Source organism: Megachile rotundata, chromosome 3 (genome assembly GCF_050947335.1).
Source record: "Megachile rotundata isolate GNS110a chromosome 3, iyMegRotu1, whole genome shotgun sequence".
Lineage (NCBI taxonomy): Eukaryota > Metazoa > Arthropoda > Insecta > Hymenoptera > Megachilidae > Megachile > Megachile rotundata.
The window spans coordinates 19730172-19757592 of record NC_134985.1 but is presented as its reverse complement, the minus strand read 5'-3'; the positions used below and the strand labels follow the sequence as shown (position 1 = coordinate 19757592).

Sequence of the window (27421 nt, the reverse complement as noted above, 5' to 3'; positions counted from 1 at the left end):
CCAATAAACGATAATCTTAAAAGTCATCTTCCTCGAAAGTGAAAATTGCTTTGTTATTTTTAAATACTTTATATACTTTGTATGGTTCTTGATCGTTGCAGAGTTTAATTTCTTCACATCGATCTTCAAATTGATTAAGTATTTAGATCTTGTTTCAAATATTTAGAATAGACAAATTGGAATTACAAAATACAGTTGAGTAGCATCGAGTTAAAAATCAAATAAGACAAGCTTCTGTTGATGCATAATAGAATCCATTAGTTAGCATAAAAACTAGCGGTGCAAAGTATAATGGATTCAAAGTAGGAACCGCGTGATCGCCATTCAGGAGCAAACGTTTATCGAATCCGTTTGCGAGATCACGCAAACGACGTATCCGTGGTGAGACGGGTCCAACGGATCGCTAATCAGCAAGTGAAACAAAAGGATTTCCATGGCGCAGAAGTGGCACGTTTCCACGCGGATCTAAGATCTCCGAGAGAGAGGATTGCTGGACCACTCAGCTACGGAGCGGTTCGTTAGCAAAAGGAGACGAAACTGTAAGTCCTGGTGCAAATACCGTCGATTACGTGCTCTCCTCTACGCTCGACCCTCGTTGAATTCCTCCTCGAGTGCCTAGCGTCTATATCCTCAAAGATATCCCTTGTAAATTAGGCTAACGATATTGCACTTATACCATTTCCAATTATACTTTGCGATTCCACGTAAAACTTGTGGAATCTAATATCATACACGGTTCATTAGAAGATACGTAATTTTTAACAAATTGTTAACACAGAGTAGGTACAATATTCCTTATAATTTTAATCTATAAATTTTGGTCCGAATTCAAGCATCTATTTGAAGGCATGAAATTAAAATTCTGATACATATTGCAGCAATAAATTTTGCGACGCTATAAAAATAAGTACATAGAAAGCGATACGCGTGCTTGAAACAGGTTTCCGACTAACGAACCCGTCGTCGATCATTTCACGAGCATAGAATTTTTTGCCGCGGTCCGGAGGAGAGGGCGCATAGTAAGGCGGATAACGGCGCGCGATAACAGAAGGTACACAGGAAGGGGTGTCGTTAACGATCCAATACAAAGCCACGGGGCAAAGTGGATGTTACCAAGTCCCTTCCCAGCTAGCCGTCCAACGGCGCCCTTCGGTCCATTCGTGAAAAGGGGCGAGGTGGTGTGGGGCAGAAGGGAGTACGAAGGGAGGCACAGGTCCGCCACCCACAATTCCGCTTGCGGGCACTGTAATTTGCTGTATGCATGCATCCAGAGATGGATAGACACGACCGGGCAGCGGAGCAGGTCCGGGAGATCTATGGATTTATGCAAATGCAGGCAGTTAGAGTCCCGAGCAGCCTCCGCCGTTGAATAATGCGTTGATAAGATAGGAGCCCAGCGCTCATATGCCGTTACCTACCCTACCATCCGCCATTGATTTGTCACCCTTCCGTTCTCCGCCCCTCTTCTCTTCCTCACCGGCTCTGTGTTTCGCCGAACTTCCTTCGAAGAGACTCGTTTGCGTCTTAACTCCTTGCCTTTGACAGAGTCGAACCTGCCTGCTGCTTCCTATCGTGTAATTCGTTGCATCCACTTTGCTGTAACGTAATGTTGTTATTTGCCCGAACGAAACTTCAATATCGTAAGATGAGTAACAGTTATTACAGCGAGGCGCGCTATAAAGGGCTAATCCTTGAGAGAACCACCGAGTAGAGAGATGTTAAAGCGGTAGATAGTTTGAACTCCTTAATTGTAATTTTTAAGCTCCGAAATTGGAGGTCTTAAATGGGAACATAATTCTCTATTTTACGTATTAAATCCCGCAGTCGAAACTAATCCAACTGTAATTTTCGAGATCCCGCTAATGTCCGAAAGTGGAAATTGTACCGAGGAACAATTTTCGCTATTTTTATTGGCACGCTGAATCCACTGTTCGTTATTTTTTTGATCCCCAGCGTTAACTTCGGGTTTGACAGACTTACAGAAGAGTTCAATTTATATCCAATTTCATCTCGTTCATAGCTGCGCGAATATACAAATTTCATCTCTAAATCTCTCGTAAACATTGTCATCGACACGCCACCCCCGAGGCTCGTCGTTGTTCGTCGACACAAAACGAGAATCGCGGTCGCGCGATTATGACGGCGCATCGTTTCAAAAGCTCTCCTACTCTTCATTTTTGTGTTTTTTTTTTTACCGCTCCCACCCTTTCCGAAAACTGCGAACGCGGTACAAAGGCTCCTACAGCCGGCGAAGGATTAGAGCGGCATCGAACACTGCATTTCCATTACAAATCGGATTTCGCCGGGCGAAGGGGGCGGCCAGACTCAGATAGGGTCGAAAAACAATAACAACGATAAACAGTCGAACATCGCGCGATCCGCTTTTCCCTGCAGCCTCCATCGAGCTGTACGGCGATCGGTATCGCGTCACGGACGGCAAACATTGCTATGGGATTACGTTTCCGAGCCTCGCGAATCGAGTTACGCGCTCGCAGTTTCGTGCCCGAAGTTACGAAGCTTGTGCAACCTTGAATTTGACTTTTCGCGTCGTTCGCGATCGATCCGAATTTGCCTAACACAAAATCTGAAACGATTAATCGGTTTGCGGTATCGAACAACGAACGGACAGTAATTGAGACAAGCTGGGTATACCTAATGAAACGGGTCCGAATCGCGTAAAATTACGATGAAATCGCGGTAAGACTGGTTTATGCGACCGATATCATGGCCTGTCCGTTCCCTTTCGCGGCAATTAATAACGAGACTTGTCCACCAATCGGTATCGTTTTTATTTATGAATCGAACGGCCCTTTTTGCCAGGATATAATTTAATGAAGCAATTGCCGCGTTCGGTTTCGCAGTTCGTTCTCGTCGAGATTTAAATCGCGAAAGCGAATCACCATGGAAGCTACCGGGGTGCAAGAAACATCGTCGGAGATTCGAACACGCTCGATAAAGTTGTTTGCTCGAAACTTGCGGAATCGTTAATTCAAAATAACAGGGAACATCGCGTGGTCTGAAATTTTCTGCATAATTCAGTAACAACAAAGTCGGCGAAGTTGGCTGCACGGAATATTCGAACTCGCTCGAGCGACGATACAGGTCTTTGTTTGTGGGAGCATAGCGAAAAGGTTAAAGATACCTAAAATTCGTTTAATGGATGCTTTGCATTCAACCTGACTACCTGTTCTCTCGGTTACCAGAGATACGGTAAGTGACAGAATACAAACACGTTCGCGCGTGTATCTAGATAACGCCATTTTCAGAGGAAACCTCGCCATTTGGAAGGAAGACACGGTCAATGTTAGCACACGTCACATCCGCCGTCGCATCGTAGCCGGTTCCGCAGTATCGTGAACTGTCACGATGGCTCTGTCGGTTATAAACACTCGGTGTATAGCTGCATGCACACTTTCGAGCCGGAATATTCGGCCGAGGTAACAAGCGGCCGAATAAACATCGACCTTTCCTGTTTCCGTCCCTCCATCCAACCCTTCTCGGCGTCTTAATTTACGCGATTCAGCCGTGAAACTACGACATCGAGTACTTGTTGCACTCGCTTAAAGTAGACCATTCTCCGACGTTTGTCAGCTATCTCGTTTAACCACCCGGCGTAATAAGTGCACACGATACAAGTATCCAAAAGATTCTCCTACGTTCGTGACTCCGTCAAACTCTCGGCTCGTCGCGCATCGAGTTCGCAGAGATAAAATGGCGCACACAATGCGTGGACCACACTTAAGCCTGAGTAGCGCTTGTGGCAGGGTAGGCGAAGAAGAGTGGCGCCGTCTAGTGTTTCAGCGGGACCGTTCGTCGGACGGGTAAAAGGGGGTTAGGCTAAGTGGCAAATAAAGGGTAGTGACGAGGTTCGAGTGGTGTCTCGTTTTTCTTGCCACTCCGCTACGCTCGTCAAGGTAAGGGGACCTCTGTATAGATTTTCGGAAATGGAGGGTCCTCGCAAAAACGATACTTCCTACAGTTAAAGCATTTTACGTAAGACGGAAACAGTGTTGCTCTTAACGAACACTCTCATCTAGAGCTTTCGGCTCGTAATTCGAAATGTCGTGATTTCTCTCGTCGTCGACAGTACAATATTTGATTTATCGTTACGAAACTGCATCAGATTTCAAAGGCTAAGTTTCGATAGCGATACGAACTTTGCCTCTACTTCTTTTTCGACTTGGCACGAAACGGAATGATGTCGTTTAACGAGAAGAATAAACTTTCGCAATCATTCTGTTCCATGCGTAACGATGCCAATGGTGTTTCGAGGTTTCTCCGGTATTTTCTGGGACGCAACAGCGAAGTCACGATTCACGATGGAAGCTTTTACGAGCTTAGCACGGAAAGGAGGAGGAACGAGAGAGAGCGAACGTTAAGACGACACCGTGGTCGCATCAACAGAAACGGCTTATTCTTTCGCTGCTGCGGCCATAAAGGACCCTCAGCAGGACGAAGTTAGCACGGTATAACGGTGCACATGGACGGACACGTAGCGCCGTCGTTTATTCCGCTTTACGCTTACATCGTGCCGCCAGGAGATGGCTTATGAACTCCGCGCTTTTTACCTTCTCTCCTTGAAACGACTGAAAATAATCGTGGCGGTATTCGCTGCTTGTGACCGTATTTTGAAATTGCGCGCAAGGTAGAAAATTTCACGACAAACGCGTAAACATTTATGGTACACTCGTGAGCTGTCGATCGATCGAACGTACTGGCTTAAATCCTATCGCTACTTCTAATCACAGCCTGTCACTTATCGAAGCTGCTAACGCTATCCGAATAGTGTGCCGGGTATTCCGCTTAGCGTTTACGCGCCGCGTTTAAAGCGTACCATCGCGGGTTGACTTACGACTTCGTTCCACGCTGCTGTCATAAAACGCGGAACACGACGTCGCTGATGATGCGATAAATTTTAAAGGACGATAGAGACGTTATAAAAAATTTTGTCGCCATACGCTTGCCAACGGCTGTGCCGCCATATTCTGGAAACAATCTAAGAATAAAGTGGAGTTTCTGGAGTTATCGACGTCGTTGCTTTCTGTTACGTTTCGAGCCACCTCGGCGGGATTTTTACGTCGAACGAGATCGACTCGACAGCGGCGTCTCGTTCTTTTTTTTTCGTACATATCTCCGGCAATCGAAGCGCTATCGATCGGCCGGAAAGAGGAAGCGTAAGCGTTCGAGTAATAAACACGCGACTCTGTCGGCGAAACGTTTTCGCATCGGCGGGGTAAACAGAAAAAAAAAACGGCGGAAAGTCAAAGCGGCAGATAAAAAGGAAGTTTATTAGGTAAATGAAGGAAGGTGATGGGGGAAAACAGGGGAAACTTTAAAGCGAACGGACGCGTAAGACGCGCGGTACGCGAAGTTGCGATGCCGAGCGAACTAACTTCTAATTAAAGGCTGCCGCTCGATGGCAACTTCTCTATTTTACTTTCTTAAACGTTTACCGGGAATATTTTAATTCCGCGTCGGCGTAATTAGGCGTTTTACGTTCGCCATCCCGCCAGAAAGAGGGGAAAAAATGATCCGAAAGCTGTGCGAACGGACGTAACTTCGCGAAAGCTCGTTTAGCTGACGTTTAATGGCCACGGCGTGCAACAACGAGCAGGTAATTTATAAACAGCAGCTTGTTGCGAGTCCGTTATGAACTCTTGTAATAAACGTTTCGACTTGAACGCTTTTCGCCCCTTGTTCGCGGAGGAAACAAAGGAGACGAGAAAAATCGATCTCGTAGTTCCTTGTGGACGGACCACTTGTCAGCACTATGTTCGGAGTAAACTTGATATTTCTTTCTCTCAAAGTGCATACAACGTTTTAGGACAGAAAGTATTTCAGATTTTTCCGCTTTCGCCGAAGGACGTATTCGAAAAAAGTATCGCGTCATTATCGATTCAATTTAGGAGTACCGGAGGTGCCATTAAACGAGCCGAGATCGAAAAGAGAAACAGGAGGCATCGCGAAGAGGAAGAAATCCTCGCGTGGGGTGCAGAGATCGTCGGTGGAAAAGGCGCAATCAGCAACGTCGTCGAATCGAAGCCATCCTATCGTCGAGACAGAATTAACGTTCTTCCGCAGCAGGATAAGGTTTAACCTTCCGGCAGGAGAGAAAAGAACGACAAGGAGAAATAGCGGGAAACGTCGGAAAAAACGAGCAAGAAAGGTGAACAGTGGCGAGGCAAAGAGGAGAGGAAACTGCGAGAGACTTCATCCCGTGCTGCTCTCCGCCGGTTTTCGAGTGCTTTACGACGTCTATCGGATAAGTACGTAGCTGGCTGGAGTTCTCTAGCTACACTAAAAGTATATATCGTAAAGAGAGCACCTCTGCCAGGGGTTAGGTGTCCTCCGCCAGTTCAATCAACTGTACGCCAGGCAACAAACCACTGCCGTTAATTGGATCGGAGCTCCAAGTCCTGGCTTTACGAGGCTCAATCGCGTAGAATTATCCGACCTGCATTTCTGGATCGGTCTTAACCACCTCTCACCCTTTTCTACACCTTTCTATCCAACTGTTCCATTCGTCGCTCTGACGTGGATTAGGAAACGCGGAACCCTAAATGATTAACTACCGTCGTCGGAAAAACGGGTGGACGGAGACGTAGGCATTAGAAATATTACATCGAGTATATTTCAGCGACAAAATCCTTTAATCCCGTACGAATTAATATTTAATTGGGTGTGATACTCGATCGAAGGGTAAGATCAGAGTCGACGAAAACTATCAGCAATGCTGTAACCAAACGATGTATCCCGAAGAATTACCTGAATCCATCGAAAGTTCCATTGGAACGAGTCACGCTTCGTTCGAAAGTTTCGGTGTTCAGCGACGGGATACAGGGACACGGTCGAAAGAACGACGGATACCGTAGACGCGACAACGATATTGAAAATATCTGGCTGAATTGGAAATCCATATCCAAGCGGGAACAGAGAGAGGAGAGGTTTCGTCGGTATTTCGATATCGCGTACACCGGGGTTGATCTTTCTCTTTCTCCGTCTCTCCGTAGAGAATGATCGTTGATGGGCCGATCGTGGTCCACGCGGGCTAGGGCTATCGGAAAAAGGATTCCGTCTCTCTTTACCTTCGCCTTACGTCTAATAACCGACTTCTCCATAATGCATAAGGGAAAAATGCTGAAGTTTCCCCTATTGTCGAGCGGGACAGTTCCCGTTGGTGTCGTCCGCGTGTGTGGGTGAATATATATCGATGCCGAACACAAACTTTCGACCACGTAGCGCCGTTTCATCGGCCTGAATCGACGCTTTCTTCCTCTCTTTCCCTTCTCCTTGGCGGATTACGCTTTCCCGCGGCAATTTACATGGAAACGTCCGCGCCGATTCGCGGAGGAGTTAAGCGCGACACCGTTCCCGAGCAGAGATTCTCCGCGACGCGAAATCAACCCTTGTCCGTTCGTCGAACGCGTGTCGCCGTACTGAAATTTCACCATTCGGCCGAATAGAATGTGTCGGGAATGAAATTTCACGATTCAACTGGCGCTCGTCGGCCCGTCTCGATGATGGGATAAAACCGGCGGGCTTGAAAACGGTCCCGTTCTTTCCTCGGTATCGTTCCCAGGAATCGAGGGGAACGAGCACGACTGCTGCTTCTTCCATCGGTATAAACGTTATTCCATGGATGGGAATCTCGTACGATTGCTGGCTTGGAATTTTCTTTGCGGCGCTTTGAATATTGTTGCGAACGGAACGGCTATGGATATTGGTCGGGACGAAAACGCTTCGAATTATTACGCGGATGTTACTTCTGCTGAAAAACTTGCTGAGCTTCGTTTCGCAAACGAGTCGAGTGCGAAATAATTTCATTGTATTCATTTAAGTTTACGAACACCTTGATTATTTTGCACGCATCATTATTCGATACCAGCTGCAAGAATATGTTACCTCATTAAAGAAATTATAAACATTGATTTTCTTTAATCTTCCTAGTATCCACTATAACGGAAAGAAAATCTTTCGTTTCTTACCGGTTTTCCATATAAATCGAAGATAAGATCGTTTCGAAGCTGATTCGACTTCATAGCCGCGAAAAGAGAGTAGAAGCCATTAAATTAAACGTAGGGTATCCTAATTTGCGATCTTTTCTTTCCCCGCCGGTATATCGCGAGCGCAAATTTTCTTTCCTTTCAGCTACGCTTCTGTCGCCTGTCTCATTGTTAACTATTTCTATTCGTTTGCTCTTAAAACGACAGCCTTTCAGGACGTAATGAACACTTCTTTTTCTCGTTTCTTTTCTCCGCTGCTCGTCAAACGCCCTTCTCTTTTTCTCGATCGTCTTCGCGCTCGAAACGTTTCTTATTTCATTTTCGCTTCTTATCGATCCTTTATCGCGCCTTCTTATTGACCGTGCAGCATATTTCTTCGCGTTTCTCTTCTTCCTCGATGCACTCCTGATGAATCTACGGTACGTGCACGAACATTAACCAGCTGTATCGAGCGTAATTTTGATGTATGTAACTGCATTGACCAGCAATTCGATAAGCGCCTTATGGCTTATGATAATACGCTTAGCTCGTGAGAATTCAGCGAAGCCTGTGGCCCGTTGTACACCGCAGAAATTATATCGTGCAATGTTCAACGAACAGATGGTCACGCGTGACTTCGACCACCGACATTACCTATGTTACAGCGCGTACACAAAAGCGACTGCGATACGTGGTCCAAACATTCAATTAGTTATTAGGGGCTTGATAATATGGCGGAACGGAACGCTGTAATTTTAGTTGTTATTTTATTCCGTGGCTTTGCGATGCAAACGACATAATTCGGTTCCACGCAATTAAATTCGGGGATTCTATTCCATATAATTGATACCATTAAAAGTTTCACAAAAAGATTTAAAAATTTTTAAATAAAAAAGCCGCAAAATCACAAACTCTCATTCAGAAAAGTTTTATGGCCCTCGTGTATCAGAACATTTTAAGTGTTTAAGATCGTAATCCGGTTCGGAATAATATTAATTGAATACGAATGCACGTTTCACGCACGTAAATGAAGTTATAATCCACTCGAAGCTGCAGAGAATATATTAAACCAATTTTCCGTAGTAGATACCATAACAATTTACACTAAACGCATCGAGTTCTCTTAAGCGAGGCGTTCGAATAATAATTAGCTCCGTGACAACTTTCACATAAAACGTAATTAGTGAAAGCACGCTATAACGTATTCTAAAGGGTCATTCGTTTCACAATAGAACGTGTAACTTCGAATGCAGCGAAGAAACGCGTGGACAGTAAACACTGGTTCATTTCTGAATTGGGAGTGTCGTAAGTGAGCTTTGTATTTCGCCATAACGTTTCGTCAGCGAAACGTTAGCTGTAATCTTGTCCGGTGGAACTGCGAATTACGAGGACGATACTCTTTTCGGTGAAGGATTTTGTTTCGGGAAGAACACAGGGGATGCTAATGAGAGGAAATTTACAACGTGTCAAATGAGCTGTTTTCATCTTATTGTACGAATTCTACAGTAATTTCGATGCAAGTGTTATTTAAGTCTGTAATAAAGTTTGTCATTCTCGATGCGTTTTTAATTACTTTATGACCTCAGTTTATGACAGTTCACGAAACATTCAATTAGTGCGTTAATGAATATTTAAGAAAAGACTTCCCACTTTTTACATTCGCTTATACATTCTCTTTTATGACTTTCTTATTATACATGTAAAGCGAGGAACAATGGTCTGGTTATGCAAACGAAACGTCCACGAGGAAGAGGCGGGATTAGGATCGAGTCGATTTGGACTAGTTTGCTAAAGGACACTTAATTGAAATGAATGCAAATCTTCAGGAATATCGTGTGAACGGAGACCCGAGGAAGATATTATTTTCACGTTTCTGCTTCACGTGACCCAACCTTACGAGTTAATTCGTGTTACATTTTAATCCCCATGGAAATTGTCGTAATTACATAATGTCCTTACATGGGAGATCGCGTACGCTTCCGAGGCGACGAAACGGACAATTCGCTTTAAACTAATTAACATTTAGTACATTTTCATTACCTATAAAAAGTTCGTCCGAATATGCACATTATTGAATTATTAAACCCAGAATTTTCTGACAAATCCTTCCCTCGGATTTTCACGATTTTCATGATTCTAAGGGTCGTTTATCATGTATGTAACTATTGTGTCGAAGAATTTAACGAATGCATGCGTCAAGTAACGAGTAAGCATTCGCGAAAGTCGAGTTTTCGTATTTCGTCTCTCGAACGAGCGTCAGAGCAGGTCGAAATCTTGCCTCGACAAGAACGTTCCGCGATCTTGACGGAAATGCGTTTCTTCGATGGGGACCACGTCGTTTCCTGTTCGTTCTCTCGAGCCAGCTACATCGCGTGTACGCGAGAATCATCGCGATTTTCTCGTCCTCGATTTTAAGCAGTCCTCCCGTGTTATCGTTATCGTCCTCCGCCTTGAACGGGTCCCGACGTTCCTGCAACGACCCTCTCGGCTACCCTGTAGCATCCTTTCGTCGCTTTTTCCCGCGTGTCGGAGCTACGGCAAGAATAAACAGTGCCAGCTATCGATCGAGAAACGTTCCTTCGACTCGATGTCGTCGCGATGTTGTATCGCTCGTAAAAGGAGAAGCGGAGAGAAGCAGATATAACGAGAGGAAAATGGAACCATTAGAAGAGGAACGGGAGAACTACACGCGCTGTATTCTTACGCGTAATATTTCCATTTACTGCTGCTACGCATTTTGTAACGTTCATTGAACAACTTCGGTCATTATCTTAACACGAACAGAGAGCACGTATTTCACTCGATATTTCCAATTCTCAAATTTTTCTATAGTTAACTACACTGGCAGAATCCAGGATAATGACGATTATAAATTAAATTGTATTGTAACTCAGACTTTCCTGCAGAAAATCCCTTAGATCCTCGAAAGCTTTTATCGGTAAAGAGTATAGGAATCGAGTATCTCCGTAACGTATCGACGCAGTCACCTTTGGGTCACCATTTTCCCCCGAAAGACACGCGATTTTGGCGATGTTTCAGAGGGAGGAGCATAAGCAGGAAATTATGTTACGTCACCGTTAGTTAGCTCGAGGTAGCGCGGCCGAGGAAATACTTTTCGACGAGTCAGTTCGCGTTCGTTCGGTTCGCGAGGTCGTCGTACCATTTGGCAAGCATGTTGTTCCAAAGTACAGCAACGGAGAAAAAGGAGGAAAGAGTAAGGAAGAATTCGAAGCAGGAAGAGGTCAGTTTTATTGCGGCTAACTCGAGCAAGCAGCCACGTATCGGGAATATTTGAACGCAACGCTGTCTGAGCGCGTTTAACGCTGTTCTTAATCGGATCAAAAATTTCGAGTCATTGTTTGCGCGTTCCAGTTTTATACCGTTATTCACCGATACGATTAGATCTGTCCCCGTTTTATAAGTCGTAAAAGGAATCCCGGTAGCTCGTTTCGAACGCAACTTTGTTCTCGATCGCATCTGGAACCGCATCCTTAAAGCCTGGCCTTAAAACGGTCGCCTTGGCTGGCCTCGAGTGGCAACAGCAACGGAGATTTTATCGAAATTGCCAGGCGATTCGCTCGAGGCGCATTAATACCGAGCACCGAGATAAAACGGTAAAATTTCGCCGGGAAGTTTCACGAAAGGTTCGAAAAGTTGAATATTAAATCTTGGTCCTCGAGCAAGTTGGGTTTCATTCGGCTAATAAATTTTCCCTTCAATCCACGCTCTGGCATCCTTAGCAGCCGCGATAGCGTCAAATCCATCGTTCTTACAATGGCTGCAAGTAAAACTATCATTAATCTGGCCTCGCCTCCTCTTTCGCATTTGTCCCCCATCCACGTTTCACCGGAGGTGCACCGACGGACATTAATTATCGGAAAAAGGGGCCCGCAAAAACGCGAACCCTTCGACCGTATCACGGCACGCTGCGGGGCCGCAACTTCGATCCGGACGCGTAAAAACGTGCAAAGACGATTTTTCCACCCTGTCCAAGGCAAAAAATCGTTCTACCATTTCCTACATTTTCGACGTTCCGCTCGGTTTCCGTTCGAGTTTCTTGCCGCCCGAGTATTTGCTCCAATGTGTGTCCGAGGTACCATTATCGGTCGATAAGAAAGAGAAACCGAATGTTCGCAAAGATCAGGATCGAATGTTTTCGCATCGTCGTCGTCGATATACGATCTTAGCTCGGTGTTATAAAACGAGGGGTTAATTATGCCGTTAAGTCGTTGTTAGCAGCGTCGATGCTCGATTTTCCATCGATCTGCAACGGCAGACGAGCAGGAAGCGAGAAGAAAACCGCTGGTAACGAGGCATCGAGCGATGAATAATAGCCGGAATAGAGCGCGAGCAGTTTGCAAGAAGCGAAAACTCGAGCGGTCCACCGCAGACAGCGTGAATAAAGGATCCACTTTTCCTCGAGAAGCACGAGGTAACGGTGTTATCCTTACCTTCGGCCCTATTTCACATCCGACGCAGCTACGCGGAAATGCATCGAGACTGGTATCCGTTTTGCAGTGGCTGGCTCACGGGACGAGATACGAAAAAGAAGAAGAAGAAGAAGAAGAAGAAAAAGGCATCTCAGACACGATAACAGAAAATCTCGTTACTACGAATGTCCGACCTGATATCTATTCCCGATCTCCTCGCTACACAATTCAGCCGTTACCAGAGGGACTAACGACAATTCCCGTATTCTTCCTAGGGTTCGACAATACGTCCTCCGTGCTTATTCAACGGTCCTTACTTGGCACCGATCGATTTCCATCCGTAGGACCGTGGAAAACTTGCGAGTAAGCTCTTTCGCGGCGACCGAGAACAAAGACCGGGCCACGCCAACTTTCCACGATCCTTCGAAAGCGTTTCCATTTCGCGAACACCCTGTAGCCGGATGATAAATCATTTTTGGAAAGTTTACCAGCCTCGGACCAGTAATTCGTACGACGGGAGCCAAAGGGTAATTAGAGAGGAAACCTAAGGGGAGTTTCGAACCGGACTCGAGCTTCGGATGATTCGATTTCCATCCAAGGTTTCTCTGGCTTTCGTAACTGCGTTTGCGGACCTGTTAATGGTTTATCGGATATCGCGCTGATATTGTACAGGGTGATAAAAATCACCGTACCGTAGATGAATAGACTAAGTAATTGGTAACGAACGTCAAAATTTTATCAACAACGTCGATTTTCGATTTCGACGATGTTACGAAATATCTTTTACATGCACTATCTTTTTTAAACATTCTATACGCACGAAGTTGCAGTATGATTTTTCGAAACGAGGGCGAAACGAAGTAAAAGCAGAGTTTCGCTTACCTTCGTGCTCCCCGAAGGCGTGCAAGTTCATACACGCAAACACACGTCGGTTACATTTTTCCGCAGGAAACCAGCCACCGTTTCACTCAACTTTTCTCATTTTCCCGGATGTCCCCGAACGAGATAACAGGCTGGCGAGAGCCACAGGCGTACTCGATTCGCGATCCTGCCTCGTGTTCGATTTCAAACCGTTTCGCAGCAGCTCGTAAAAAAGTCCGTCGATCTCGCGTTGCGAAAAGGACGCGAGCGTATTGGCAACGCGTTCGGTCGAGGCGCGCCAGCAAAAGCGCTCTTAAATTATTACTCGGTTACCGACCTTTTATTGCGCCGATAATAAAAGCCGACGATATCGCGACACCCTCGCGCGTACGCGACGCTTCCGTTATGGCCACGAAATATGCTGGCTTGCTTGTACCGTGGTTCCAACGCGTCGCCTCTATCCAACGTCTTTAACTCGAGCGTTGCCTTTTGTTCGACCGTTCAACGATCCAGACATTTGGCGATTCGCTTACGAGCAACCTCCGCGCTGAATAGGGTGCTGTCGGGTATACGAGTCTCCGAGATTCATTGCTAACTGAAATTTTACAGCTCATTCGTAAGGTGTTTCGGAACGATTCGAAGATTTCGTAGATTCAAAACCTAACCTAGAAGATGAGGTATAAATAATGAGCGTCCGTTCGTGTTCAGACTTGGAGCATAATGAATCGCCACGTATCTGATACGTTAATCAATTGCAATCGGAGCAATCGGAGCGCAATATAAATTTCGATTTCGGACTTCGTTATCGAATAAAACGCGTAAACACGCGTCCCACGTTTTCCACAATATTATGTTACCGTATTTACATGACGTATTTTCATTTCGCAAGGAGAATTAATTGATTCAGAAGGGTGGAGGTATTATCGAATGTTTTTGAACGTTTGTAAGCTGCAAGTATCAATCGCGTTGTTATTTTCCGATGGAACAACGATAATGTCGGAAATAATTATACTGCAAATTTGCCTGCGGCCATTTTTGCGAGATCGTGATGAATTCTCTATTAACATATCGCGTTCACGTGCGCGCATATTTTTTGTATATTGTTTGTATAGAACTTGAACGAGATCCAAGTTTTTACGATCACGCCGGAAAGAGCAAGCGGGACGTTTATTGTGCTGTTTATGCTGTTAGAGAAGAATCGAATAACCTCAGTAGTTCCAGAAACTACGACTTTAACGGACTGTTTATCAAGCATGCCGTACATCATTGCACGACGCGTCTTTGGCTCGCTGGAGCTTGTTAAATGTAGCGGTACAAATTCAGGATCGATACCATTCTCAAAATGCAAATGTTCAATGGTATCTTGATGTTGCTGTCCCGTTTCGTATGGAATCTCGGTTAACGCTTTGACGTCCTGTCTCGTATCTATTCGTGATTGATGCTTAAAATATTTTACCCTTCGTTACTTTCTATCTGCCCCTTGCATCACCAATTATAACTTTTCGGATGCTCTTGTAATCTGGAAATTATTTCTAATTCATAGGACTATATTTAGCAACAAAAGCATTAGGTGTCGAACGTCGCATTTCGTAAAAACGTCCACAGCAAACATCATTATGCTATTGTACATATTAGTTTCGGAGAAGACAAGAGTGTTTGCAGAAGCGAATGCAATTCTTAAACGAGCGTTTTACGATTTAACGACAAATTGTTTCAGTCTGAAATCTACAAGTATAATCAGGGAATCTATGAATTTACAGTTCCCGCTAATGGAATTAGTCAAACGCAAGCGCAATAGCTAGCTCCGTTTACGCGTAAATGGTTCTCCGTTTATAACGAACCTCGACATTTACGTTACATAATTTATCGAGAGACATTTCGCAGAGGCATGTCACGAGTTTATAGATCGGTCGGAGCCAAGTGGTGTCGGCGATTCTCAATCGGGGCGGCGCTAACGCGGTCGCGTCTCCGTGCCAAAAAGTTCGCGCGTACTCGCGGCGTGCTCGGAAGCGAAAATAGAGGGTGCAGAAGGGTGGAAAAGGACGATGGAACGCGGAGAACGTTCGAGAGACGAGGACGACAGAGGAGAAATATAGGAGCGGTGGGACAGAGAGGTTGAGGCGTGTAAAAATGGGTCGGCGCCGGACTTTAATCAATGGTTTCGGCGCCAACTGGACGACGGGACGCGTTTCTGTAAAAAATACGCCAGTAGTCCTCGTGTAACGCGATGGAAATTCGAATTGTCGTGCCTTGTCTTGCCAGGAATAATCCAGATGCTCGCACTTCTTCCCCTTCTTTCAACCCCTGTATTTTTATTTTTTGGGATTTTTATTTCGTCGCCACGCGAATACAACGAGCTGACACCCGCTGACTCGTAGCTAACCGGACAAAAAGATGATTAGCGTGATGCCGTGTCAACGATGTCAGGAACGAAAAAAACTAACCTGCTGGTTCGCACTTCTTTGTTCACGATTTAGCAAAAATTTTATGTGTGGCTCCGGTGGTAAACGCTCCAAAATAATTTTAAAATAGGAATCTAACTTTACAAATTATCTAATCTTTTTTGATTAGAAATCGTCTACATCAGATTCTTTAACATTTTGCAAAATTACAGTATGTCTCAATATTCCAATACCTCGTAATTTACTCAAACAGCAGTTGTAAATCCATGCAACTACTAAGCAGCAAGTGTTTCAAGTTACAGTTTACTTTCCACAAAGGTGCATTTGCATCGTGTACGTAAAGAGGTTATTTAGCCCCAGCTAATCGCAATCATCATTATAAATAGAGCTGTTAACGTTCGGCCATGACAAAGAACAATCGTGCATCATATTAATCGGTGATTTCCAGCAAAAATTTGTCGAGCGTTCCTTATAATATCTTAACGAGGCGCGTTTGTATTCAGTGTACCGTGTAGTGCGTTAATTCATACATTAAACATTATGCTTTGTGCGATCGAAGATGTCAGACGAACAAAACGAGCCGACTCTGCGTGATCTCTTGACATAGCGCGATGTCCCAGGAACTAAATATCATTAGGCTAATAGGCATGCGTTACTCTCTGTTTCCACGTATTCCTGACAGGGTAAAGATTTATTCGGAATTAATGCGAATGCTTGTGTTCGGAGTATTTGCGAAATCCTTAAGGTCGAAATCATGCGTGATTCATCGACAAGGATTTTCAATTTAAAGTGTGCTTGTTCGAAAATTCAAACTGTTACAACGAATACAGTTCATTAAATACGACATGCATGTATGCAAAAAACATCAACCGGTTACATATTTTGAGGTCAAACATTTTAAGCAACGTATCTTGACTCATTAACCCATGACCTCAATTTGAACGTTTTCGACTCAATTAGTAGAATATTTTTTTGCATGTTTTTGAGCAAGCTTTCGACCTTTTTGACTTCCATTTTTATTGGAGTACATTTGCATCGGGCGTTTTAATTTGAAAAGTCGTTTGTCGAAATCGGCCCAGTAACAGATTGTATTCCATATTAACAAGACGGATTACCAGTCTCCCGCGAACGATTTTCATTACTTTTTCTTTGATTAATAGTCACCTTACTCTCGGCAGGAGTTTCACGTTTCTCGATTACTCGGCGAAAAGACCCGGTGTAAGTGCGCACGGGCACACTAGCTGATCGTCTGACACGTCCTACCGGAAAGTGTACTCAGTCAAGCTGTCGAAGGGCAAGGTAGTAAATTCACGCCATGCAATTTCCGGGGTCGAGGCTGCATTCTGGAAGTTCGCGAGTAAAATGGTAAACTCGTAGTTATACACGAGCGCTGGCGCACGTGTATCGTAACGTTTATTCGAAACACTTTCTCGCGTAACAATTATTCCCAACGCTCCGAAGGCTAACATTTACGAGTACGGTTAAAAAAAGATTTGCTCGTCGAGTTCCTCCATTCTGGTTTACTTGATTTATCCTTCGATGTATGCAACGTTTTACGTTGATTGCTGTGTTTACGTTTCGATGTTCGAATTTGTGTATCTGGAACGAAGAAATGGGGATGTGTCGAAATATACCAGCCGATATTCATAAAATACAGGCTAAAATTCGAGGTCGCAGAACGTGTAGTGTAAGTGCTATATTTGTCGAATCAGAGACGATAGAAATTTGGGAATTAGACTTCGAGACCACGCGTTGGACTACCACGTGTCGAATTACCACGCGTAAAATTATCACGCGTGGAATTACTACGCGTTGGAATTACCACGCGTCGAATTACCACGCGTTGGACTACCACGCGTCGAATTACCACGCGTAGAATTACCACGCGTTGAATTACCACGCGTCGAATTTACCACGCGTCGAATTTATCACGCGTCGGAGTACCACGCGCTGAATTACCACGCGTGGAATTACTACGCGTTGGAATTACCACGCGTCGAATTACCACGCGTAGAATTACTACGCGTTGGAATTACTACGCATTGGAATTACTACGCGTTGAATTACTACGCTTGGAATTACTACGCGTCGAATTACCACGCGTGGAATTACTACGCGTCGGAGCACCACGCGTCGAATTACCACGCGTAGAATTATTACGCATTGGAATTACCACGCGTTGAATTACTACGCTTGGAATTACTACGCGTCGAATTACCACGCGTGGAATTACTACGCGTCGGAGCACCACGCGTCAAATTACCATGCATGGAATTACTACGCGTTAGAATTACCACGCGTCGAATTACCACGCGTTGGACTACCACGCGTTGAATTACCACGCGTAGAATTACCACGCGTTGAATTACCACGCGTCGAATTTATCACGCGTCGGAGTACCACGCGCTGAATTACCACGCGTGGAATTACTACGCGTTGGAATTACCACGCGTCGAATTACCACGCGTAGAATTACTACGCATTAGAATTATATTTGAAGAGAGCTTAAAAGCAACAACGCATTTGGCTAAGAAAGGCTCTGTACACAGTGTAATTAACTGAAGCAATTACTCGTCCCACGAATATGACGAAATAGCAACGGTCGAGGAGCGTGCAGCCCGAAAGTGGCAATGATCGCGAGATGCACTTATTTCGGGAGAATTAACGAGTGTGTTACGGTGAAAGGGGGATGAGAGGGGGACGGAGGGTCGAGTATGCAATTTAATCGTCGTGAATTAAGCGCCAGGGGACGTAATTACGTGTAGAACAAAGCACTGGCCCCGCAGTCCGCGGCGAAGTAAATACGGAAATATAATGGTATAAATTTGTCGCGAGCTCGCAACGCTGCATCCGTTATCGGCGACCATTGCGAGGGCCCATGCACCGACTACAGGTGGGGCTCGCGAGTGCAATTTAAAAGTCCATTTGTTTCTGGATAACGTCAGGAAACGCCGACGCCACCGGTACACGAATTTTACCTGAAAAATATTGTACCTGAAAATGGTGTACGTGGTAATACGTAATCGGCGCGCTACTTCCGTGAACGATGAGTTAAAAATTGTAGCCACTGGAATAGAAAAAAAGTAGACGAAGAATTCCGTGATATCGTTTCGCTGGTAATTCGCTGCTGTAACTGGGACAAACACCTTCACGATTCTCAGGAATAGCTTCGAATTTATAAACTCTGAAAGTGAAATTAATTATCGATGAAAGTAAGCTGTATTATGATGCGCATCTTCGTTGCGGCATTCAACCCGTTAAGAATATATCTGATGTAAATGCAAGCGGAGTTTAATAACTCATGTAGTTGTACCTTGGCTCATTTTTAACCATCCGGGGAATTTAAATACTTTAAACCCGTGCAAACTGTCTTGAATAACAGTCATATCCTACATTATGCAACAATAATTTCCGGGAGAAAATCCCAAGAACTTTCTCTAACACCTAATAATTCAGCTGAAAATAAAACTACTGCATTGCAGAAGGTGATACATGATTTCGAAAATGTTCCAGGAAAGCAACGATGCTGTTGCGTCAACGATGATTACCAGTTTTGTTTGTCGAAGTGGCGCGTGACATTTTTTGCAGAAGTCGCATTATCATCTTTGCAAATTAATAACACTGGTGTTATTTGATGACCACTGCGAGCTACTGCACGCTAAGAGTCCTTCCGTGCACTTTCAGGCATTGCATCGGTGAAAGTCAGTGGTGGCATGATAAATAAAATTACGCGGAAGATGCAGTTTCGCTTGTTATTGCGCAATCAATGGTATACGAAACGTGATTTAAATAGAAACCGCAATAATCGCCAGTACGATTAGAAAACAATGTAGTCAGTTCATGGCTGTGTGTTATCTTAAATATTTCACGTGCTTGATAAACTCGTTGTGCATGATGAGTTATGATGAACTGTGTCAGTGCCACACGTTAATAATATACAAAACCAGTGTTTATAGTATAAACCATACTATTAATACAGATAAAAAAGATGAACGTAAAGAATATCTAGTGATAACTAGTTGCACGTCCTTCTAAACAAGTAACTCTAATAATTAAATATGAAATCCAAGAGCTAAAGGAATAATCGAGAGTTCAACGCGTGTGTTCTCCGACGAAGATCGAGTCAGTCGACAGAAAATCGAACTCGTTAAAATACGAATCCTACGATCAGAGTCCAGGTAAAATCATTCCTGACACGTAATCCCGTTACCGAATGCTGGACAAAACATCCAATTAAAATTATGCAACGTTCGTTGTGCTCGTTATCGAGTAGCCATCACCAAAGCGCAACGAAGTTCGAAAACTTGGCGCTTTAGTCAGGCACCGCGGCAGGGTTCGACGAAAACCACGTGGAAGAAGTTTCGTCAACCTCCCTCGAAACCACCGTGACAAATTCGTTTTCCCTTCCCCTGCGTCTCCGTATTTACTCTTGGCGTCGCTTTGTCCCCGCGTAATTACGTTCCGCGGCGGTTTAACGCCGCCGACAATTACTCGCCCGGTCGTCGTTAATTTCCCTCGAAATAAAAGACGACAATGACGACGCCACCGCCAACGGTGAGACGCAATACCGGAGGGAGACTCGCGATACCAATCTTACGATTTCCCGGCACAAAGATCTCTCGGATTCTCCTCTTCTCTTCCACTCACAAAATTTGAGTCTTTCGAGCGATCAAGTGCGTGGCAATGTGTCGCAGGCACTGTGCCACGGGTCGAATTACCACGCGTTGGACTACCATGCGTCGAATTACCATGCGTAGAATTACCATGCGTGGAATTACTACGCGTCGGACTACCACGCGTAGAATTACCACGCACTGAATTACCACACGTTGGACTACCACGTGTCGAATTACCACGCGTCGAATTACCGCGCGTCGAATTACCACGCGTTGGACTACCACGCGTCCAATTACCACGCGTAGAACTAACACGCGTAGAATTACCACGCGTCGAATTACCACGCGTGGAATTACTACGCGTCGGACTACCACGCGTCAAATTACCACGTGTGGAATTACTACGCGTCGGACTACCACGCGTTGGAATTACCACGCGCCGAATTACCACGCGTGGAATTACTACGCGTTGGAATTACCACGCTTGGAACTACTACGCGTTGGAATTACCACGCGTCAAATTACTATGCACCGAATTACCACGCATCGAATCACCACGCGCCGAATTACCACGCGTGGAATTACTACGCGTTGGAATTACTACGCGCCGAATTACTACGCGTGGAATTACTACGCGTTGGAATTACCACGCGCCGAATTACTACGCTTGGAACTACCACGCGTCGAATTACTATGCACCGAATTACCACGCATCGAATCACCACGCGCCGAATTACCAAGCGTGGAATTACTACGCGTTGGAATTACCACGCGTCGAATTACCACGCGTCGAATGACCACGGGTCGAATTACCACACCTAGAATTAACTCCGCTTTTCGTTGATCTTTCTACCGACCAACGAAATTAGCGACGATTAATTTGATATGTAATTTGTCACTCGAAGTCTAACACAGTTACGAGGCTATTAATATTAATATTCGAGGGATAAAATTGTGTGTTAGGCTTGAAGTTTTATCACTCGCCGTCGCGAATTCGGGTACGTAAGTTCCCGGAAACTTAGAAACAGCGCATCGTCCTAAGGTCGGTGGTTTATGATATTACTCGGCAAGTTTCAGAGTTAAACGTTTCAAACTCGCTACGTTTCGCGAAAGCAACGAACACAATCGAGATGCTGGTGGAAATGTCAGCCGGTAAGAAATGCACGCAGCTGCACGTAACAGGAGGGTTTTTCACCGATTACGAATAAGAAGCGGCGCAACTGTCTGCCGGTGAGTTTCATTTTGTAACGTATTACATAAACGTTTGCGTAACTTTCACTTGACGCGTTCGCGGTGTCGAGTTCGTTGAATTTTTATCGATTTCCTTTGTGTGATCGGTCGAAACGTATTAAACAACTTCGTACTCTTAACAACAAACGTTTGTTTCACATCGTTACATACGAACCAATCCACAACAAATAAATTACAGCAAAGTGTATAAGTTTCAGCCTCAAATGATTTCGAGTTGTCCAAACCGCCCATGTGATAAAGTGAAAGTGCTAATTTGTCTTTACAGTTCCTTTCCATACGTTGGATCTAACGAGGCGCACTTCTGTCTTAGATCATTCCACGAACCCGCAAAGTTAAATCTCTTGTTAGACGAGCAAGAAGCATCTCTGCGTGCAATACGTAAGACAGAAGCAGGAAGCGAGAGAGTGACTTTACACGGAAGCGTTGTAGCCATCGTAGTTCCAGTAGTAACCCACCTTTATGACCGACTATCTTACCGTGTTTCCCTTCTACTCCGCGTAACAAACGTGCGAGCTATCACACGGCTGCAGTAAAAGTGAGAAATCGCCTAAGAAACTATGCCAACGGAGGAAGGATCGTCTGGCGATCATTGTTTTAATAATACGCTACGCGTAGCTCGGCTTTCATTTTGCACCGTAAAACGGCGTCGTTGCTTTTCAGGGAACCTATGCTCGCCTTAATAAAGAGCTCAATTTGATAAGTTCTGTGGAAACCTGGTTCTTGCGTTCCACGCGTCGAATTACCACGCGTAGAATTATGACGCGCTGCATTACCACGCGTTGGACTACCACGCTCCGAATTACCACGCGTAGAATTACCACGCGTTGGACTACTACGCGTCGAATTACCACGCGTTGGACTACCACGCCCCGAATTACCACGCGTCGAATTACCACGCATTGGAATGCTACGCGTCGAATTACCACGCCCCGAATTACCACGCGTCGAATTACCACGCATTGGAATGCTACGCGTCGAATTACCACGCCCCAAATTACCACGCGTCGAATTTCCACGCGTAGAATTACCACGCGTTGGACTACCACGCCCCGAATTACCACGCGTCGAATTACCACGCGTAGAATTACCACGCGTTGGAATACTACGCGTCGAATTACCACGCGTCGAATTACCACGCGTAGAATTACCACGCGTTGGAATACTACGCGTCGAATTACCACGCGTAGAATTACCACGCGTTGGACTACCACGCCCCGAATTACCACGCGTCGAATTACCACGCGTAGAATTACCACGCGTTGGAATACTACGCGTGGAATTACCACGCGTTGGATTACCACGCGTCGAATTACCACGCGTCGAATTACCACGCGTTGAATCACCACGTGTAGAACTACCACGCTTTGAACTACGATGCGTTGAATTACCATGCATAGAATTATTACTACGCGTATAATTACCACGCACCGAATTACCACGCGTGGAATCATCACGCGTGGAATTACTACGCGTTGAAATTACCACGCACCGAATTATTATGCACCGAATTACCTCGCATCGAATCACCACGCATTGAATTTGTAGCAATAAATTGCAGATGAACTTCCATATGATTTAGCAGCATCTTTTCTGTGATTTCTCCTTCTGTTCCTCGAAACACGGATCAAATATAAATCCATTCCCAGGAAACAACAAGCAACATCTTACTCAGGAATTCTTTCTCTCGAATCAAAATATTCCACGAAAACAGAATTCAAGCAGAGTTATTTTTGCCTAACATAAGCGAAGGTTACGCAAAGTCTCCCTGCGACAAAATACCCAAGTATGCCGCATCCGGCAAAACGCACCCAGCCGAACATATTTTCCGTGAGGAGCGACTCATTGTAATTCGTAACGACGTCGTGTAAGAGAACAGATAAATACGTTTCCCCGGGTCGGTTTAATTTTCTATGCAGTCGCTGGACCAAGACGACAAGCATTTTTGAGCGGATTCGATCGCGCGTGTCGTGTTCCGCATACACTCGTGTTCACGCTGTTACGTGTCCCGCATATTTTAAGCATCTAGATTTGTCCCGTTCGCGAAAAGATTCTCGGAAACACGCGAGAATAGATTGTTTTGAATGGACCGCGGAAGCCGACTGATACCAGAAAGGTTAAAGTTGAATAGTTCCTATTTGTTTGATAGATAGCGGAACAACGCTGAAGCTGAATAGTAGAATTCTTCTTGGAACGAAAATATTTGCATCACGGTGACATGGAAAGAAGGATGGTTCAAGAGATTAAGAATTTTCGTGTGGCATTTAATGTTGTAGACGCTGTGTAGAAGCTACGCTATCATTTCGTGCCGTAATGTCACGAAACCGATATTTTTCAGCCGTTTCGCATTCGTCAATAACGAGCAGCAAACATATACAATCTCGACAGCGACTCTGCGGCACGCGATGGACACTTTCCTCGTGGAATCGCGCGGCTGCGTGTCAAATTGAACACTGACCTCGATCCATTTTCTCGGAGTGTCGATAAAATTGATACGTGTCCGAACGTGAGGCTCGTCCGATCGAGCTGACACGGCAGTTACCGCGATTACATAATCCGAGATTTCTTAACGCGTCGCGCGTTGCAGTGAATATCCGATTGAACGGAGGAATAAAAATATTTCACGGTCTCGGCACGCAGATAACCCCTTCGCAATGTCTAAGCGGTTGAGATAGCAGGATGTCGTAGGAAGAGAGAACGTTTAACATTGCAAACACGGCTTCTTAAAATAGAAGCGAACGCCCTTGCGAACGGGATCCACGAAACGATTCGGCTAAGATTTACGGCGCTGCACTTTGTCCCGTGAGCCGAATTCGTCGCTTGATCGCCTGCGATCGCGCAGAGAAAGTTTTCCAGTCACGCTAACTGCATACGAACGCGATTTTAGTAGGTAAGCAGGTTCGACACCTTGCGAAATTATCGTCAAGATAACCAATACCTCGAATGGCGCGTGAGCCGCCATTTTGTGCAAATGCGGAAGAGGATCCATCAATGGCGGCTCGGGACGGTTTGCAAGGGTCTCTAACGACGGAACTGAAGTATTAGGTCGTTAAGCGTGAAACTCAGATATCTGGAACAGAAATATTTTTCTCGAGAGACAAAAGTCGTTTATCTGTAATCGAAGAGTTGTGTTCCCATTATCGGTACACTTTCGCGATTCCAACGCCGCTATAAAATTCTGATAATACATGCGCTGGATTATCATGAGATGGATTACCACGCGTTGAATTACCACGCCTCGAATTATCTTGCGTTGGACTAGCATACGTCGAATTACCACGCGTAGAATTACCACGCGTTGGACTACCACGCGTCGAATTACCACGCCCCAAATTACCACGCGTTGGACTACCACGCGTTGGACTACCACGGGTTGGACTACCACGCGTCAAATTACCACGCCCCAAATCACCACGCGTTGGTCTACCACGCGTCGAATTACCACGCACCGAATTACCACGCGTTGGACTACCACGCGTAGAATTACCACGCCCCGAATTACCACGCGTTGGACTTTCACGCGTCGAATTACCACGCGTAGAATTACCACGAGTTGGACTACTACGCGTCGAATTACTATGCGTGGAATTACCACGCACCGAATTACCACGCGTGGAATTACTACGCGTGGAATTACCACGCACCGAATTACCACGCATCGAATCCCCACGCGCCGAATTACCACGCGTGGAATTACTACGCGTGGAATTACCACGCACCGAATTACCACGCATCGAATCACCACGCGCCGAATTACCACACGTGGAATTACTACACGTGGAATTACCACGCACCGAATTACCACGCATCGAATCACCACGCGCCGAATTACCACGCGTGGAATTACTACGCGTTGGAATTACCACGCACCGAATTATCACTCGCTGGAATTGCCACGTGTTGGACTACCACGCGTACAATTACCACGCATAGAATTACCACGCGCCGAATTACCGTGCACTGAATTACCACGCGTGGAACTAACTCGCATCGTATTACAGGGAATCAAAAAATGTTCACAACGATCGGAGTTTCCCTGACTGCCTTGTTCCGAGCAGCGCTGACGAAAGGCAATGTGCCTGCGACCTTGAACGCGCAACGTCCTCGACATTCTCGCAGGATGGTCACGGAGGTGGCAGCGATGAACGTGCGATTGGTCGTGGCGGAGACGAGCGATCACTCGCACGGCGCGTCTCGCGAGCTCCACAGCAGCAGCCGTTTTCTTATCATCGTCGAGCTAGTGCGTATCTCTGGGCTGTTTACACGAGACGATTGTCGGCGATCGGTACTCAGGTCACGAACGGGAAGTATTGCGAAATATCGCTGTTGGGCAGCATGGAGAAATGCCGCGAGGCCGGCTGGAAAGGTGGTTGCAGAGCGGATTCGACGCGAGTTCGCAGTCGTCTTGTCGGTGTCTGCTGATTAGGTGACCGAGAACTTTTCCCGCCAACTTGTACTGTGTGGTTTTATCGACGAGTCGTTGATCGTTCTGGTTCTTTTCTGCGATTTCCGGCCTAACGATTGCTACCTGTTGATCGTGCTACCAGTGTTTGCAAAATGTGTACGCCGACAGTCGCTCGTTGGTTTCGATCGTTGTGCAACTACGTGGGTTGAAGGAGACTGATAAGTTACATGTGCATAAGTGATTTTGAAAGTGTAGTGACTGTTTGAAAGGAATTTGGACTCTACTATAATATTTTCTGATTATACACTCGAGTCCGAGAACTGGATAAAATTGAGGTGCATTGGAGGTTTACTTCACTGACGGTAGGTTGACTCGAAGTTAATTACACGATTCAGCTTTTTCGTCGAGAAGATTGCGATGCGTGAGATCAATAATAATTGCAGTGACCTTACTACAAATACGACTGCGTAGATGGAGAAACTTGTTATGCTTTTGAAGTCACGTTTCCAATGTCTTTGATGAAATAAAACGGCAAGTTGTAATCTAACACGGTACAGTCTTCCTCTTAGATCAGCGAAAGTTGCAGAAACGTCTACCGGTTAATTTATAAAACACGCACGAGTTCTTTAGCAGACATGCATATAGAGAAGTTTTTACTTAAGAGATTGCCAAATGTACAAAGCGAGAAGTTGTTCTAACTACATAATCATTAGCCAATTTACGATTAGTAAATACTCGTTATCTCTGCATACATCTAACATGTCACCGAGTTATGATGATTGAGCATATCTTCAAGCGTTCAGAAATAGAAAAGGCATAGAAGTTAATGGGTATAACGACTTGTTGAACGAGCGTCCTTCAGAGATGAAAGTAGTCACCTCTCCCGGTACTTTCGGGTTTATTCAACTCTCCTTGACATTGGACCAAAGACCATCCGTAGACGAATTACGCAAGAGAAATGAACGAACCGGTCACTCTTTTAATCCAGCCGTTTTAGACTACACGCATGTCGTAAATTTTAAGGCGCGTCAAATGTTCTTCCTATTTCTAGGAATTGAATTACCACGCGGTATACTGTTGTGTGTCGGTTTGTTCATAGGTTGAATCAATACGTTAGATAATGCGTTGGATAACTGAGGGTTGGGTAACTGTGCGTTGGACAATTACGTGTTAGATAACTGTGCGTTGGATAATCACGCGGTAGATCAGTGTCCGGTGGATTGGTACGCGCTGGATAAATACACGTTGGGTAATCACAAGCTGGATTACCACGCGCTGGATTACCACGCGTGGAATTACTAAGCGTTGAAATGACCACGCGTGGAATTACTACGCGTTGGTATTACCATGCGTGGAATTACAACGCATTGGAATTACCACGCGTGGAAATACTACACGTTGAAATTACCACGCGTGGAATTACTACGCGTTGGAATTACCACGCGTCGAATTACCACGCGTCGAATTACCAGGCGTG

General features: G+C 45.3%; 1 protein-coding gene and 1 long non-coding RNA gene across 3 annotated transcripts in view; one reads left to right on the top strand and one right to left on the bottom strand.

Annotated features, from left to right (window-relative positions):
• Window positions 1–363: 363 nt before the first annotated feature.
• LOC100878039 (protein G12-like) overlaps window positions 364–27421 on the top strand; it is a 56544-nt gene continuing 29486 nt past the window's right edge. The window contains exon 1 of one of the 2 annotated variants that reach the window (XM_076530031.1): window positions 364–539. The gene's annotated coding sequence lies outside the window, so the exon portion shown is untranslated. Of the gene's footprint in view, window positions 540–25691; window positions 26307–27421 lie in introns of those variants that run through there. The other variant, XM_076530032.1, reaches the window with a different exon arrangement.
• On the bottom strand, window positions 533–14761 carry LOC143264167 (uncharacterized). The gene is made up of 3 exons (XR_013037698.1): window positions 13295–14761; window positions 1419–1596; window positions 533–1314 (listed from the first exon to the last, which is right to left on the bottom strand). It is a non-coding gene; the product is annotated as an uncharacterized LOC143264167 (long non-coding RNA).